Source organism: Rhinopithecus roxellana, chromosome 2 (genome assembly GCF_007565055.1).
Source record: "Rhinopithecus roxellana isolate Shanxi Qingling chromosome 2, ASM756505v1, whole genome shotgun sequence".
Taxonomy (NCBI): domain Eukaryota; kingdom Metazoa; phylum Chordata; class Mammalia; order Primates; family Cercopithecidae; genus Rhinopithecus; species Rhinopithecus roxellana.
The window spans coordinates 133,100,843-133,118,982 of record NC_044550.1 but is presented as its reverse complement, the minus strand read 5'-3'; the positions used below and the strand labels follow the sequence as shown (position 1 = coordinate 133,118,982).

The 18,140-nt window shown below is 51.8% G+C and overlaps 1 long non-coding RNA gene across 2 annotated transcripts in view; it reads right to left on the bottom strand.

Moving 5' to 3' along the window:
- Nucleotides 1-12,967: 12,967 nt before the first annotated feature.
- The window catches only part of LOC115894836, a 31,283-nt gene continuing 26,110 nt past the window's right edge, over nucleotides 12,968-18,140 (bottom strand). Inside the window, exon 3 of one of the 2 annotated variants that reach the window (XR_004055043.1) lies at nucleotides 12,968-15,524. This is a non-coding gene — a long non-coding RNA (uncharacterized LOC115894836). Of the gene's footprint in view, nucleotides 15,525-16,576; nucleotides 17,191-18,140 lie in introns of those variants that run through there. The other variant, XR_004055048.1, reaches the window with a different exon arrangement.

Sequence of the window (18,140 nt, the reverse complement as noted above, 5' to 3'; positions counted from 1 at the left end):
GGGGTGCCCAGTGCAACCCATAAGCTATGGCCTCCCGTGGGATGGGTAGACTTCAACCATTACAGCTGCAACTTCCAGCTGGAAGCCATGACCCGTCTTTTGTGGCTACCCTAGAGATCAGGAGACCTGGGCCCTCATCCCAGCCCCTTTGTGCCTGTGCTTTGGAGCCTTGGCTGAGTCTCTGCTTCCGTGAGCCCCTCGTCCTCCCCATTCTGTCAGGATATGTGGTCCAAGGCCCATTGTGGCCCAGGAAAGGGAGGGTGTCCACCCAGCACCTTCATGGCCAGCTCCAGGGCCGGCACAACTGGAGCAAAGCCACTCCTGGTCCCCGAAGATGTGGGCACAGAAGGCCAGGAGGGCATCCCCCTTCACCACTGCTGCCATACTGGCCACCGCTTGGTGATTCCACAGCAGTCATGCATCACAGACGACCATTCAAGTCACTCTGCCTCAGTCCACTGGCCCTGCCTCAGAAGGCTGAGGCATTGCTAAGGTCATGGTTCCCTCACCGCTGGGGGGAGGCCTGAACCACGCCACAGTAGACAGACCCATGGTGCTGCCTGGTTTGCTAATACTGTTTATCATTCCATCCTTATTAGAAAAACAAAGCAGCAAAGGTTCATTGCGGAAAATTTAGAAAATGCAGAAATGAACAGAATTAAAGTCACTTGCCATCCCCATGCCCAGCAAAATGACACCTTGGCATCCTCACCTCTCTCTTGCTTTGTGCAAAAATGGCCCGATGGCAGCTGGCCCACCAGCCTTGGGCTCCCCAGCCACAGAGCATGGCCTGGCACCAGGGACTTTGCTGCAGGTTCTGCAGGAGCCTGGGAAGTCGAGGCTTTCACGGCCACACCCACGACAAGCCTCTCGACAGCCTGTCCCCTCAGAGATCACCTTCTCCGAGCTCTCCCTTGGCCACACCATCCCCCAGGGCTGCCATCCTTCTCTGTCTTTGCCCCACCCCACGTCCAGCCCCCTTGTTCCAGCTCCTTCTCTGCAGGGTCCCCAGAATCAGGCCATAGCCACACTCTCATCAGGCAGCTTGGCACACGTGCCTCCCCGATCAGAAGCCAGCTTTCATCAAGCGAATGCAGCTCAACTCTCATTAGTTCAGCAGCTGCTAGGTGCCAGACCCTGCATCAATGCTAGGGATACACAGGGAAACAGTCCTCAGCCTTAAGGACCCTGTAGTCTGAGGGTCACAGTTGGAACGAACCCATGGAAAGGCGCAGGCACGGCATGTGATGGGCCACTCTGCAGAGGAGGTCGGCTTAGAAACTGCCTGTCTAACCATGGACAGTAAGCACCGTGAGGGCAGGGGCAGGCTCGTCCTCCTGCCCCCTCCAGGCCCCTTCACAGTGGTGCCCAGCCCAGAGTGGCCCCCATCCTAGGCTCAGCACTGGCTAAGAGCTGCCCCCAGGGTGCACTCATTCCAGGCACTGGAGGCCGCTGTGCACATGGACAACAGGGCTCTGGAAGCCCCGGCGTGGCCCCAGAAGAGACTCGGGTGCTGGCCAGGAGACCTGAGGACTTGCGTACAGAGCCCTCTGCTCCACGCCCTGAGATAGTCCCTCCATCTCGTTCCTTGATTTTCTACAAAATTAGAATTTTGCTGTATAAACATCTCACATTTTGCCTTTTTGGAAAGTATAACCCATGAGGTGTTCTGTCCAATTTAGAATGTTCCCACCCACGGCTGCAGGATGCACTTGGCTGCTTCTCTTGGCCAATGTCCAGGTGTTGTATTCGTCCATTTTCATGCTGCTCATAAAGACATACCCGATACCCGGCAATTTACAAAAGAAAGGGGTTTAATGGACTCAACAGTTTCACAAGGCTGGGGAGGCCTCACAATCATGATGGAAGGTGAAAGTCACTTCTTACGTGGCAGCAGCAAGAGAGAGAACTTGTGCAGGGAAAATCCCATTTTGAAAACCATCAGATCTCTTGAGACTCATTCACTACCACAAAACAGCACAGGAAACACCCACCCCCATAAATTCAATCACCTCCCACCGGGTTCCTCCCACAACACATGGGAACTGTGGGAGTTACAATTCAAGATGAGATTTGAGTGGGGACACAGCCAAACCACAGCAGGTGTTTTGTTTGGTTTCTTCTGTTGAGATGGCCTCAAGGCATAGGGAAGCATCCTGGCCCCCACCTAAGCTCAGTGCCCTGAAGGCTGAGCTGCTCTGGGATCCGGCAGTGTCCAGCTCCTGCCTTGTGTGTCCCCATTCAGTGACAGGAGCCCTGTGGCCGACCTATTGCGCCCCACCCCCATCCCCAGTTAATGGAAGGAGTGAAGGGATTCAGGGAGAGGCCTGGGGGCCAGGGCAACCTGGCAGCAAGGCCTACTCCCTTGGAGTCTAGAGCAGACGCAAATGATTTGTATCTGCCAAGGGCTCTGAGGACTAGGAGGGAGAGGGTCCCCTCCCAGGGCACACAGCAAGGGTCTCGGCCCCTCCTGATAGCTGCCTCCACCTTCCACCTAACCCTGCTCAGGGGATGGAGAGCTCAGATTACTAAATTAAAGAGGCAGCACCCCCTCTGGACTGGATTCTGCTCGGCCAGCGGCATGGGTGGGTGCACCTGCTTCCGTAAAACCTCTCTTCTGCCAGCCTAGGGCTTCTATCTTTATGGGGAAGAACCCCCAGTGTGGGAAGACAGGAGCAGGCTCGGGGTGTCAGCAAGAGCCTAGAGTAGGGTAGGGATTGGGGCCCGGCAAGAGGCACCTGGAGAGAGTCATTCATTCATTCATTCATTCATTACCTCCCTCACCGGGTGAGTGGCACCTACACCAGCCAGGTTCTGTCTAGGTGCCAGGGACACAACAGTGGCCAAGTCCCCACCCTCACGAGCTGATGCTCCAGTGAGGGAGGAGGAGACAATAAGCCTGTGCCCAATACAAAATTCAGTAACTGATGAAGACAGAGAAAAGCAGGCCCCGATCCCAGAAATCGTCTAACACCTGCAGGGTTTGGACTGGCCCTGGAGGAAGCGGGGGCAGGGATGGCTGGAAATGAGAGAGAGCCAGTTCCACCTGCGATCTAAAAGCCTTCTCTGGAAGGGATGGACAGAGACATATTGGAGGGAGGTGCCAAGACCAGGCAGAAGGTGGCTGTAATAACCCAGGGAGAGAGGCTGGTGGGCTGGCCCTGGCAGCTCGGGGAGCAGACAGGAGGGGTGGGTGGAGGAAGCAGCCAGGGCCAGGTGACCAGCACGCACTGCTGCACACCCGCACCAGGGAGCAGGCAGTGAGCTGGCCCTCAAAGTCAGACACCACCCACCACTGCTGCCCCGGGGACAGGCTGGACAGCAGGGCATCTTCCTGCTGACCCTGGCAAACCTCGTGTCAAAGGTCAAGGTTTTGAGCAGAAAAATTCACCAAAGAATAAGGATCTGGTGGGGGGAAACAGGAAAATGATTGCCTCTGCTTGGTGGATTCCATGCTGCTTTAAATAAGGGGCTGAAATGCGCATGACTGTGTTAGGAGACGGGAGATCTGTGCACAGTCACAGTCAGTCCTGGGGAGGGGGTGTCCACAGGGGTCACGCCGGCTTAAAGAGGGGAGGACAAGAGCCGAGGTGTGGTAGGGGTGGCTGGAGCGGAGCCCAGTGGATCCGGCAGTAAGAACTGCGTGCCTCTCAGGTGCTGCCCTGCATGTCGGGGAGGAGAGCAGGGGGAGTCCGAGGCCGGACAGGAAATGTCCCTCCTGTGACCTGGGAACCCCAGCAATGGTGCCATTCTCATCCTCACTGTCAACAGGACAGGCGCTGTTCTCACCCCACACCGAGCAATGCATGTCATCCTCTCTTCCACTCTGCCAGGGAGGAGCCATTCCTCCCCCGTTTACAGATGAGGAAACTGAGGCCCAGACTACTTAAATAACTTGTCCAAGTTGTGGTTTGTGAGTCACAGACCCAGGACCCAACATCAGCCCACCCTTGAGCCAATCAGCACAACCCCTGCCTTCTAGGCTCGGAGGCATGAGAGCAGCCTATGTGAGCTGTCTCCGCCCCGCGGTCCAAAGAGGCGCGCCTACTTCTCCCCATCAGATTGGCGAGTCCTGAGTGGAACCCTGGCACGTCCACAGGGATTCAGAGGAGACTCTGATACAACCACACATGTGCATACACACACTCACATACAGACACACACACTCATACCACACACACAGACTCTAAACCAGAGAAACAGTAGCTTCAGCCACCGAGTGGCCACAAAGGTGTCTCCGCTGGGGAGATGGTCTGAGTTAGTCTCTGACTTCCCTGTGGATTGAAAGCCAAGACAGAGAAAAGGGAGTCTGGCTGGGAAAAGGAATGAGGGCTGGTGGGGAGTTCCGGGAAGCCACTTCCTATCCTGGGACACCAGGCCCCAGGAGTCCCCAAAGCCCAGGGCCACAGGTGCCCTCTCCATGGCACTCCCCAGCCCTGGGACAGCAAACCCCTCTGCCCGCCTCCCCTGGAGCCTGTGCTTGCCCCTCTCGGGCTCCCATCACAGGAGGCCCCCTTGTCTCTAGGCACCCACCAGAGCCCACGCCAGATCCATTGAGTCACCAGTGTCTCAGAAAGCTGGAAGGACCCTGCACACAGGGGAGGTAGTCTTCTCAGGGCCTTCTAGGGGACCAGAGGGGCATTTAAGAGGAAAGAAAACCCACCCTGAGCTATAAAACGAAAGCAGGGGCAGCTACTCACCCCATGCAGGGAGCCCCAGGCTGGGCACTGTCCTGGAGGGTCAGATGTCCAGCCCTCATATCTGCCTTAATGCCCACAAGCCCAGAAGCGGTCTGGCCAGAGGAGGCCAGTGAATGCTCTCAGCTCAAAGTCTAGATGATGGGTTCCGGAAGAGCCAGGGCCAGCAGGAATCCGGATGGGGCCCTGGGGGATCATATATGGGGGTGTGCATTTGATCATCACCTTCTCTGGCTCCTGGGAGCTACAGTGCTCTAACAGCGTGGAGCGCCCAGGCCCAGAGTGAGGGGTCTTGTCCGAGTCACAACACAAGGTCCCCAGGTGCCGTTGCCAAGTCCAGCGATAGGGCAGTGTGTGAAGGGGGATTTTTTTTTTTTTTTTTTGAGACGGTGTTTCGCTCTTGTTGCCCAGGAGTGCAATGGTGCAATCTGGGCTCACTGCAACCTCTGCCTCCCAGGTTCAAGCATTTCTCCTTCCTCAGTCTCCTAAGTAGCTGGGATTACAGGCAGGCGCCACCACACCCAGCTAATTTTGTATTTTTTTAGTAGAGACGGGGTTTTACCATGTTGGTCAGGCTGGTCTCGAACTCCTGACCTCAAGTGATCGACCCGCCTTGACCTCCCAAAATGCTGGAGTGAGCCACCGCACCAAGTCAACAAAGGTTTTTGTTTGTTTGTTTTTGTTTTTGTTTTTGAGACAGGGTCTCACTCTGTTGCCCAGGCTGGGGTGCAGTGACGCAGTCTTGGCTCACTGCAGCCTTGACCTCCAGGGCTCAGCTGACTCTCCCACCTCAGCCTACTGAGTAGTTGGGACTATAGGCGCATGTCATCACATTCAGGCAACTTTCATATTTTTAGTAGAGATGGGGTTTCACCATGTTGCCCAGGCTGGTCTGCAACCCCTGGACAGAAGCAACCTGCCCATTTTGGCCTCCCAAAGTGCTGAGATTATAGGGGTGCACCACCTCACCCGGCCAGGAAGGGGGATTTCTACCTCACCCTGCCCCATGGCTGCTCCACCAGCCTCAGAGATGGCGGGGTTCCCCACCAGCCCAGGCTGAATGCAGAGCCCCAGAGAGCAGGTAATTCAGGGCACACATATTCACATAGTTCCCTCAAAACACTCATGGGCCAACGAGTGCAAATGTGTTTGACCACTGGCACAAAACAGTCAAAACTTGACCAGGCGCGGTGGCTCAGGCCTGTAATCCCAACACTTTGTGAGGCCAAGGCGGGTGGATCACCTGAGGTCAGGAGCCTGGGCGACAAGGTAAGACTCCATATCAAAAAAAAAAAAAAAGTCAAAACTCCCGCTCCGCCTGGGCTTTCTGAAGACAAATCTCCCAAGGCCACCAGCCACTGTCAGGGAGGATGTGGCTACCACAGGGTGTCTTCTTTGACAGTGGGAATAAAAAAGCAGGGACAAGGATAATTCCACCTTCTCTAGCTAAGGAGCATATTGCACACAGTTCGTTGCATTGATTTTTTTCAAAAACATAAATAGCATGTGCAAGATATTTCCAAAAACAAAGACAAAATGGGGGGAATGTACTTCAGTCCTCTGTCTTGGCTGAACTCTTTGCAGAGTCAGGGGAAGGTGCATGGTGGCTCATAGCCAAACAACGTGTGCTGGCTCAGGGCCAAGCCCAGCAAGCCACGCTCATCACCTCGAAGCAAACCACTTGCTTCCAGACGGGGCCAGACACCTGGCAAATGGGCCCAACGCGTCCCATAATTCAAGGCTGGCATGGAGGAAGTGAAGGCAAGGAGGGCCCGGAGAGAAGGCTGGACTCCAAGGGGGTCAGGGGCTTGAAGGAGGCCCCTCTGCCGCTGGGTCATTAACCCCAGTGTGTCAGGAATCAAAAGAGTATAGGAGGGGCCGGGCACGGTGGCTCACGCCTGTAATCCCAGCACTTTGGGAGGTCGAGGCGGGTGGATCACGAGCTCAGGAGATCGAGACCATCCTGTTAGCAATACGGTGAAACCCCGTCTCTACTAAAAATACAAAAATTAGCAGGGCCTGTTGGCGTGTGCCTGTAATCCCAGCTACTCGGAAGGGTGAGGCAGGAGAATCACTTGAACCCGGGAGGCGGAGGTTGCAGTCAGCCAAGATCATGCCACTGTGCTCCATCCAGCCTGGACAACCTTGTTTGAAAAAAAAAGTGTATAGGAGGTGAATGAAGACAACGAGGAAGGGAGGGACAGGCAGGGGCAGTGACGGGAGAGGAAAGGAGAAAAAGAGTTCCCTCAGACCTCTCGGGGCACCTGCTAGCTCTGGGTCACTGTTCTGCCCAACAGCCCTGACAGGCCCTTGTCCTCAGCCCAAGAGGCAAAGACCTCCCACTGTAGCCAGGACACTGATGGAGAAAGGCACAGAGGCAATGCCTAAAGCAGCTTGGGCAATCCAGGAATGCTTCCTGGGGGAAGTGACAACCAGGCTGGGACCTGAGTCAAAAGATAGCTATTAGCTAGGCAATGAGCTTGGGTTGGGGTATTCAGGAGGGGAGGAAGGAACATTCCAGGTAAGTCAGCAGAATCTTCAAAGGCCAGTGCAGCAAAGTAGAGGGTCTGCAGGAGCTCAACGTGGCAGAGGGCTGGGGTGCAGGCAGAAGGTTGATGCTGGGGTGGGCAGGGGTGCATGGGGCCAGCTATCCTAGGGATGTGAACTTCATCCCATTGGCAGCAGGGAGCCACCCAGGACCGTGAGAGGAACCACCTGACTGGACACATGGAGTGGCCAGCCAACAGCACCTCTCCTGTGTTCCAAGCCAGGGGAGAAACCACACACAGGACTTGGCAGATGGGAAACCAAGATACCCCCTTATTGCTAAGGAAAGGGATTTTGGAGAATATGGCTTCTGTCTGCAGGCCAGTGAGAGGCCTAACATGAGCTCCAGTGTTGGACAAACTGACCATGGGCCTCCACAGCCTGGGCAGGTATCTGTCGTCATGGGGCAGAGGGAAGATGGTAGGCCCTGTCGGCCGATCTCATCTACAAACTCTCCCTCTGAGTAGGAGGAGGGCGCCCGGGAGAGGCTGAAGGAGGCCCTCCCCAGTGGAAGGGAACATCAGGAGGGGTTGTCAGGCGCCAGCTCCTGGCAGAGCCCACAGGCTGGATGGAGGAGCTTGGGCGTACAGAAGCCCAGAGCCCCGCCAGTCCTCCAGACAGCTCCTCTGTAAGGACTGAGCCAGATGCGAGAACCTGAGGCAGCGTCTGTCCCACAGTGTTTAGGACTCAACTGCCATGTAATCCAGGCATAGAAAACTAACACCGGGGGACAGGCTTTTGTGGACTAGCAAGTCAGGGACAGGACTAAACCCATGCCCTGGGCTCCTGACTCCCTGCCCCACAGCTTTTTCCCTCACAGCGTTGTCCTCTTACACTTTGCCCCCCAGGACTTCCTCATGCTGAGTCTGGTGCACACGGCCAGTGCTCCCGGCAGCTGTCCACAGTCATCTGCGTGACCAAGTGCTGCAAAAATGTCACCAGAGACACGAATCCCAGAGTGACAAACAAGACACGATCACCATCAGGCCTGAGCCCACTCTACAGATGGGGTAAGAGGCCAAGCAGCCTGACCAGCGAGTTCTCAGCCCAAAGAGCATCCCTGCACTCCTGAATCCTCAAAAGAGTATAGGAGGGGCCGGGCACGGTGGCTCACTCCTGTGGGAGGCTGAGTCCAGAGAGATGTCCCAGGCTAGAGCCAGGCTCCGCGACGAAGGCGGGGCAGGGGCGGAGCCAAGGAAGGGCGGGGTTCAGGGCAGGGGCGGGGCAGGGCGGGGCCAGGGCCCAGGTGGGCGGGGCCCAGGTCTTTCCCACCCTCCCTGCCATTAACTCGGAGCCCGGTGCAGTGGAAAGCGGGCCAGGAAGCAGAAGTCCAGGTTCTAACTCTATCACAAAGCAGTGCACCCAAGCAACCAGGCAGCTTCCGAAGACCTCGTATGTGCCCCGCCATGTGCTGGGTGCTGGGGATACAGACATGAAAAGAAAAAGACTCAGCCCTGCCTCCAAGAGCTCACAGTCCCGCTGACGGTTCAGTCCTCTTCTCTCTCCGGGCCTCACTGCCCCCATCTGGGAGAATGACAGATTGGACTATCATGACCCGCCTCGCCACCGCTGCGGAGACGCCCCTGGATCACGCCCCTGCCTCTGAGGCCCTGGACAGGGCTCAGGGCCCAGCCCCCAAAATTGCTCAGGGTGAGGTTGAATGGATCGACCACAGCAAGGGTCACCTCACAGCAGGAGACAGGGAAACTGAGTCCCAGAGAGTCAAGAGAGTGCTTCCCTGAGACCTGGGTAATACTGGAAGCTGGGCTTCCTTCCACCAAGAGCTCTTCCCCCTTTTTTTAAAAAAATTATTTTTATTTTTTGTTTTTGTTTTTTGAGACGGAGCCTCGCTCTGTCGCTCAGGCTGGAGTGCAGTGGTGCAATCTCAGCTCACTGCAACCTCCACCTCCCGGATTTAAGTAATTCTCATGCCTCAGCTTCCCAAGTGGCTGGGATGACAGGCATGTGCCACCACACCCAGCTAATATTTGTATTTTTAGTAGAGAAGAGGTTTCACCATGTTGGCCAGGCTGGTCTCCAGCTCTTGACCTCAAGTAATCCACCTGCCTTGGCTTCCCAAAGTGTTGCAGTTACCAGCGTAAGCCACTATGCCCAGCCCAAGAGCTCTTTGCCTTCTGAGAGCAGCATCCTGCGGAGGCAGAAACAAGTATCTGCCCTCTCCAAACCTGACTTCTCACTGGCTTCCCCCAACAATCGCACTGCAGGTTCCGCAGGCTTTTCCTTCCTTTTCTTCTCATCCTGTCCCCTCCCTTCCCACAGCTCTGGAACAGCAGCCTTTATCTGGGCTGTCTGAGCTCCTGGTTGCTCCCCAGAGACAGGGGCCTGGCTGTGTATTGGCATCCACAGCACATGATAAGGGCTATGGGATTTGGGCGACCTGGAGGGTGAGGAAAGGAAAGGTGCCCATGTGAGGACCAGGCTTCTGGAGAGAGGGACTGGCAGGAGGAAGTGCTGCCTGCTCTGAAAAACCACAAGATGCTTGTGAACAGCCAATGCTGCTGCTATCCAAGCTGTTATCCTGTGAGGTGCCTGAGCGGCGCCCTGAAGTTTTGGAAGGTGGAAGATGAGTTCTCTGCAAGGAGAGTCTTCCTTGGTGGGATAGGGGCCTCACCCAGAGCCGGAGGGCAGCATAACACTCCTCGCAGGCCACCTGTCCGCAGAGTTCACCCTCCTCGGCCTCCTCTCTCCCTCCTCCCACCAAGGTGGGCCCTTTGTTCTCCATCTGACTCACCAGGGCTCCTTCCCCCATCCTACCCCACATCAGCCCTGCCTCAAGCTGGAGGGGACATGCTGGGGGAGCTGGGGAGTCGGTTTGGGTCCTGCTTCTGAGAGGCGAGAGCTCCAAAGGACCCCTCCCTGTCCAACCTGTTTCATCCCCAGATCGTTAGAGCTGACAGAGGGTCTGCCTAACTAAATCCCACTCCCCTACCCCTCCACTAACCCCTGCCCCCAACACACACACACACACTGGCTCCAGCTGTCCTCAGGGTCCCAATGCCCTCTGGACACTATCCCAGGACAGCCCCTCTAAGTCTGCCAGTAGCTACCATACCCCTCCCTCCTTCTCCAAGCTAAATGGCCTCTGTTCCCTCAAAAACAAAGAACTAAAGGCAAGCGCTAGAATGATGAAGCTCTTAGAAGCAACAGAGTGCTGTGTCTCCAGGACTTCATGGAGGCAACGGCCTCTTAGCCTTGACACCAAAGCATGAGCAACAAAAGGAAGAAGAAAGAAATTGGATTTCAGCAGATTCAAAACAGCTGTGCTCCCAAGGACACTATCAAGAAAGTAGGCTGGGTGCAGTTGCTTACGACTGTCATCCCAGCACTTGGGGAGGCCAAGGCAGTTCAATCACTTGAGGCCAGGAGTTTGAGATCAGCCTGACCAACATGGCAAAACCCTGCCTCTACAAAAAACTATAAAAATTAGCCAGGTGTGATGGTGCGTGCCTGTAGTCCCAGCTACTCAGGAGGCTGGGGTGCAAGGACTGCTTGAACCTGGGAGGTAGAGGTTCCAGTGAACCAAGATTGCGCCACTGCACTCCAGCCTGGGCAAAAGAGTGAGACCGTCTCAAAAAAAAAAAAAAAAAGTAAGTTAGTAAAAAGATAACCAACCAGATGGGAGAGAATATTTTCAAATCTTATTTCTAAGAAGGGCTTTGTATCCAGAATTTGTAAAGAACTCAGGTAACTCGACAATAAAAAGACAACCCACTTTAAAAATGGGCAAAGGATCTAAGCAGACGTCCTTCCAAAGAAAATATACAGATGGCCACCAAACACATGAAGACACCCTAGACATTATTAGTCACCAGGGAAATGCAAATCAAGACCACAAGGAAATGTCATTTCACATTCAATGAAAGGCTAGAATCAAAGTCAGGGGGAAAAAGAGGCAGATAAGTGTGGGTGAAGGTGTGCAGAAATAAGAATCTGATACACCGCTGGTGGGAAGGTAAAATGCTGTAGCTGCTCTGGAAAAGTCTGGTAGTTCTTCACAGGTGAAACACAGAGCTACTATAGAACCCCACAATTCCTTCTCTAGGTACACATCCAAGACACGTGAAAGCAGGCCAGGCGTGGCGGCTCACACCTGTAATCCCAGCATTCTGAGAGGCCAAGGCGGGCAGATCATGAGGTCACGAGTTCGAGACCAGCCTGGCCAACATGGCGAAACCCTGTCTCTACTAAAAATGCAAAAAGCAGCTGGGCGTGGTGCCGGGCACCTGTAATCCGAGCTACTCAGGAGGCTGAGGTAGGAGAATCATTTGAACCCCAGAGGTGGAGGTTGCGGTGAGCCAAGATCATGCCACTGCACTCCAGCCTGGGCAAAAGAGCAAAACTCCATCTCCAACAAAAGAAAAAAAAAGGAAACATACGTCCACACAAAATGTACATGTAAATGTTCATGGCACCATTATTCATAATAGCCGAAAGGGAGAAACAACCCAGATGTCCATCCAATGGTGAATGGAGAAACACAGCGTGGTCTACCCACACAACGGAGCATTATTCGGCCATAAAAGCAAGCAGGCCCTGACACAGCATGAATGAACCTTGAAAACATTATGCTCAGTGAAGGAAGCTACACACAAAAGATCATATATGATTCCACTTATAGGAAATGTCCAGAACAGGGACAACTACAGACACAGAAAGTCGACTATAGGTTGCCAGGAGCTGGGGGAAGGAGAAATTTGAAGTCATGAATATAGGTTTCTTTTTGGGGTGAAGAAAATGTTCTAAAATTAATTTTACTGGTGGTTGAACTTGTCTAAGAATATACTACCAGTGACTTACATACTTTAAAAGGGTGAATTGTATGTGAAGTATATAAAGATGTTTTTAAAACAATTTTTTTTTAAGACAGAGTCTCATTCTGTCACCCAGGCTGGAGTGTAGTGGTGCAATCTCAGCTCACTGCAACCTCTACCTCCTGGGTTCAAGCGATTCTCCTGCCTCAGCCTCCTGAGTAGCTGGGATTAGAGGTGCACCACCATGCCCAGCTAATTTTTGTATTTTTAGTAGAAATGGAGTTTCACCATCTTGACCGGGCTGGTCTTGAACCCCTGACCTCAAGTGATCTGCCTGCCTCAGCCTCCCAAAGTGCTGGGATTACAGGTGTGAGCCATCACACTCAGCCTAAAACATTTTTTTTTTTTTTTTTTTGAGACAGAGTTTCATTATTGTTGCCCAGGCTGGAGTGCAATGGCACAATCTTGGCTCACTGCAACCTCCACCTCCCAGGTTCAAGTGATTCTTCCACCTCAGCCTCCCAAGTAGCTGGGATTATAGGCATCCAGCACTACGCCCGGCTAATTTTGTATTTTTAGTAGAGACAGGGTTTCACTGTGTTGGCCAGGCTGGTCTCAAACACCTCACCTCAAGTGATCAGCCTGCCTTGGCCTCCCTAAGTGCTGGGATTACAGACATGAGCCACCACACCCAGCGAACACATTTTTAAGGAAAAGAAGAAAGGCAAATTATTGACCTCAGCTTTCACCTTAACAAACTAGAAAAATAAGACCAAATGAAACCTGAAATAAAAAGGAGAAAAGAAATAATAAAAATCAGAGTTGAAATCAATGAAACAACAGAAAATAATAGAGAACATCAATGAAAGGGAATGTTAGTTCTTGAGAAAATTGTTAAATTTATAAATTCTAGTTAGATTGATCAGGAACAAAAGAGAAAATAAGAATGACCATTATCATAAATGAAATGGATAACTTTATTACAGATTCTACAGATATTTTTAAAGTCTGAAGCACAGACCTTTAATATAAAAACAGTTTTTAGTTCTGTCTAGGGAGGTAAGATCTCAGGAAAAAGAAACGAAACATCAATAAAAGCACTTTTGCTCTGTTTTACAAAATTGAAAATCAATCCTGTGCCTTGTCCGGGTTGTTTTAGGTACACGAGTGTAAAACTGTATGGTGCCCACTGTAATAGATGAAGCCCAGCTTTACACTGTATTCTGATCATGTGCTTATGTTTTCATCTGTGGGGTCCCCAGGACCCCTGCACACAGTAGGTGTGCAGTAAACGTTAAGTCAAGACCATTGGCACTGTCTTCCTAATGTGCACTAGACTTCTGTAATGACACAAAAGTCACCACCTGGAATCCACGTGGGTTTCTGTATCCTCCACCACATGTTCACCAGGCACTCCTCTGTGCAAGGCCCGAAACAACAGAGGAGGACAGAGATTTGGGACTTTGAGTTAATCATGGGAGTTCGATGAGATTTTGGACCCAGAGTTGACTCTAGAAGACTTAAGACCTTGGGGAATGTTAGGATGGGGTGAAGGCATTTCGCCTGTGGGAAGGACATGAATTTGAAGGAACCTGAGTGTGGACTGTTATGGGTTGACTAGGATCCTCAAAAACCATGTTGAAGTCCTAACCTTCACTACCTGTCCTTCTGACCTTATTGGGAACGGGGCTGTGCAGATGTCACGAGTTAAGATGAGATCACACTGGAGATTATGGCAGGCCCTAAGCCAATATGAGGGGAGTCTTTATGAGCAGTGGGAAATCCGAACACAATACAGGGAAAGGGAAAATCTTTCTGGTGTTTTATGTACTTGTATTAGTTTCTAAGGCTGCTGTAACAAAGTACCACCAACTGGGTGGCTTCAACAACAGAAATTTATCATCTCACAGTTTCGGAGGCTGCAAGTTCCAAATCAAGATGTTGGCAGTGGGGGTTCCTTCTAGGGGTGCTAGGAGGAATCTGTTGCAAGGCTCTCTTCCAGCTTCCGGAGGCTGTTTTTGCTCACAAGCCTGGGCAGTCTTTGGCTTATGAAAGCATCTCCCCACTTTCTGCCTTCATCTTCATGTGGCGCTCTCCCGGTGTGTGTCTCTCCAAATCGCTCCTCTTTATAAGGACACCAGTCCTCCTGGATTAAGGCCCACCCTAATGATTTCATTTTAAGTTGATTGTCTCAGCAGAGGCCCCATCTCCAAATCAGGTCACATTCTGGGATGCTGGGAGTTTGAATTTCAACATATGAATTTTGGGGGACAAAATTCAACTTGTCTCACCAGTTCAGGTGGCCAGAATTGGTTCATTTCCCATCTTAATTGTAGATTTACAATGTAAATGAGTCATAAATTGTGCCAATTTTGTTTTGGGGAGAAGCATTTAATTTGTTGGTCTTATATATTTTACTACTTACAAGAAATTAAAACTGCCGAAGTACGAGTTCTCAAAGAGGTTTAACTGGCTTCCATTCCTGGCTCTCTGCCCAGATTCTCCTAAACACATCCATTCCTGTTTCTGGCAGAACTTTTGCAAACCCATCCCAGGTAGGTTTTTACATTATTAATTTTTTTAATTGCAGCAAACTATATCTAACATAAAATTTGCCATCTTAGCCACTTTTAGGTGTACAGTTCAGGGGCATTAAGCACACTCACATTGCTATCCATCTCCAGGACGTTCTCGTCTTCCCAAACAGAAACTCTGTCCCCATTAAACACTAACTCCCGGCCGCCCTCCCCCAGCCCCGACACCCACCGTTCTACTTTCTGTCTCTGTGTAATACCTGCCTAGTCTGGATATTTCATATCAGCGGACAATCGTTGCTCTTTTGCGTCGGGCTTATTTCACTGAGTGTAATCTCCTCAAGGCTCATCCATGTTGCAGAACGTGTCAGAATTTCGTTCTTTTTTAAGGCTGAATAATATTCCACTGTATGTTTACACCACGTTTTGTGTGTCTGGTCATCACTGCTGGCCATCTGGGTTGTTTTCACCTCCTGGACAGTGTGAACCGTGCTGTCGTGAACACCGGCAAAGACGTGTCTGCTCAAGTCCCTACTTGCAGCTCCTTTGGGTAGATGCCCAGGAGTCCAATGGCCCATCAAAAACGAAAAAGCAATTTTAACGTTCAGACATCTTTAGCATGGTACACTTGGATTTCACCTGATTATCTAATAAATTAGTGGAGACCAAAAAAAATCTCCTCATTGATTTCTAACCTGAATCGCTTCAAACCTCAGGCCTGTTTCTTGGAGAAACTGATTCAGGGCTGCCAGGCCTCGTTCCTGCATCTTTCCCGGCTTTGCTCGGCTCTGTCATTTCTCGGTTAGAGAGGCACAAGGTCAAAACGATGACAGCCCGGATGCTTCTAAATGAGGCAGCTCCTGAGGACTCCCATGCTGCAGGTTTACAGTCCAGCTGTTCCACCAATATCAGAACCAGCTCACACTTCCTGCGTGCAGACTGTATTCAGCAGGGATCAAAGCTCTGCTAGAGTGCTATTGAGAAAAGAATCCTGGGGTTAAAAACGAGCAGCCGAAAAATCATAGAGGGAAATCAGATGTCGCTTATATTTGAAAAATAACACCAGGATTGAGGCTCCCAGTGCCAAGGCATGCACACGCATGCACACACACACACACATGCAGAGACACACATACACAGAGACACACACGTGCACACAGAGGAAAGGGCTCCTCGTAGGAGTGAAGCTGAGGGCCGAACCATGAAGCAGGAGGAGCAAAAGCATCGTGTTCTCTGCCCTCTGGGAGCTTAGTGTCTAGCACTGGGGACGCCGCCGGGTGGCAAGGCCACCACCATGCCTGGCTGTGGCTGAGACAGCCGTCGGGATCCCCCAGCAGTGAGGGGGCTGTGGCCAGCTCTGGCCAGTGGGCCTTGAGTACCAGCAACATGTGCTCCTTCTATGGGAGTGTCCTCTCCTCAGAGGCACCTGCTGCAAGGGCCACCCTGTCTACTGGGTCCTGGGTGACCACCCCCACAGACACAAACAGGAGCAACAAATAAACCACAGCGGGAGTGAGTTGTGAAGACGCTGTACCCTGCCTAAAGCGGCAGTGAGCCCCAATGGTCCTCCCCGGCACACTGGGCACTGTCTCACCTCCAGGAGCATCTCCCGTGTTTGCAAGTGGGGGTGAAAATCCTCACGACAATGTGGGGACAAAGGGGTGGCCATGGCCACAGCCAGCGTCATGGCACTCCCCTTCCTGCCCCCGAGACCACACACCGTGGGAGGCTAGAAAACTCCTCCGAGCCTGCCAGCTGCCCGAGGACTGCCCCTCCGTGTGGCTGGGATGCACTGTCATCATGGGTGGGGATGTGCTTGCACTTTCTCTTTTTCTTTTTCTTTTTCTTTTTTTGAGATAGAGTTTCGCTCTTGTCACCCAGGCTGGAGCACAATGGCACGATCTCAGCTTCTCAGCTCACTGCAACCTCCACCTCCCAAGTTCAAGCAATTCTCCTGCCTCAGCCTCCCGAGTAGCTGGGATTACAGGTGCCCGCCACCACGCCCGGCTAATTTTTGTTGTTGTTGTATTTGTAGTAGAGACGGGGTTTCACCATGTTGGCCAGGCTGGTCTCAAACTCCTGACCTCAGGTGATCCACCGGCCTCAGCCCCCCAAAGTGCTGGGATTACAAGCGTGAGCCACTGCCCCAGTCAGGGCTTGCACTTCTCAACAGCTTGCAGTTGTGTGGCTGCTGCCGAGAAAGAGATTCTGTAAAAGGAAGCCAAACTCAACGGCGAGCGCCTGCCCTTGCCTTTGGAATTTTCCTTTGAAGGATGACTGTGTCGTCATGTTGACGAGGTTTAAGGGCAGGGCGGTTTTTCCAGGTGGAAGCCCCCTTGGACATTATGCTGCGTTTTAAGGGGGAACAGTCTTCTAGAAAGTGCAAAGTGAAACCACTTGGTGTGGGGTTTCCAAAGCCTGTTCAGCTCTGTCCCCTGATCGTTGTTTTGTTTAGCTTGGTATGGATATCCTGGTAATTGGTTTTAAAGGTCAGGCCCGAGTCTTCATGACATGCTAGTGAGGTGCTGCATTCTCTGGCGTGCAAGCTTTTTCTCAGGTAAAATGTCTTTCCTCTCTTACAGTTGGATGCAGCAACATCAGAGGGGTGATTACCCCGAATTGCCACAGAGGTTTCCAGCCCTGGAAGGAAATTTGGAGATCAAGGCTGAGTTGGCCTCAGCCAAGTGAAATGGGAATCAGCACCATTACGAAGAAATTCAATTAAAATAAAAGGCACATCATAAACTTTGACTGGAAAACTCCAAATGGAACTAATATTACCTTGGTCAAATTACCTAAATAATTACTTTCATTTTTCATTGCATATTGATAGAAAGGACCAAGCTACTTTAAAATGAGTCCCAAAATGTAACCATTTCATCTTCTCAATGACTCCTAAAACCTTCTCCAAATGACCAGATGCATTAGCTAGCTATTGTCACATAACAAATTACCCCAAAACCTAACAGCTCAAAACAACAATAAACATCCTCCCCAACTTTTGATATTTGCTGTCTTTTTCATTTCAGGCTTGGGCCGGGCAGAGGTGTAGTGATTTCACCTTGCTGTTTTAATTTGCATCTTCCTAATGACCAGCACAATTGAACACTTCTTCCATGATGGCTGACAATTTAGCTATCCTCTTCTGTGAAGTATCCCCACGGGGTTGTCTCTCTTTTCCTTCATAAGCTCTAGTTCTCTGTACTGGCTGAATACAAGTTCTGTTTGGGATATGCATATATATTGCAACTATCCTTCCCACTCTCTTGACAGTGCCGATGAACACAACTCCTTGTTTTCAATACAGTTCAATTTATCAATTTCTTGGTTAGCACTTTTGAGCACTGTTTTAAGAAATCTTTAGGCCGAGCGTGATGGCTCACGCCTGTAATCCCAGCACGTTGGGAGGCCAAGGCAGGCAGACCACAAGGTCAGGAGTTTGAGACCAGCCTGGCCAACATGGTGAAACCCCATCTCTACTAAAAATACAAAAAATTAGCTGGGGGTGGTGGTGGGCGCCTGTAATCCCAGCTACTTGGGAGGCCGAGACCAGTGAATCGCTTGAACCTGGGAGTGCGGAGGTTGCCATA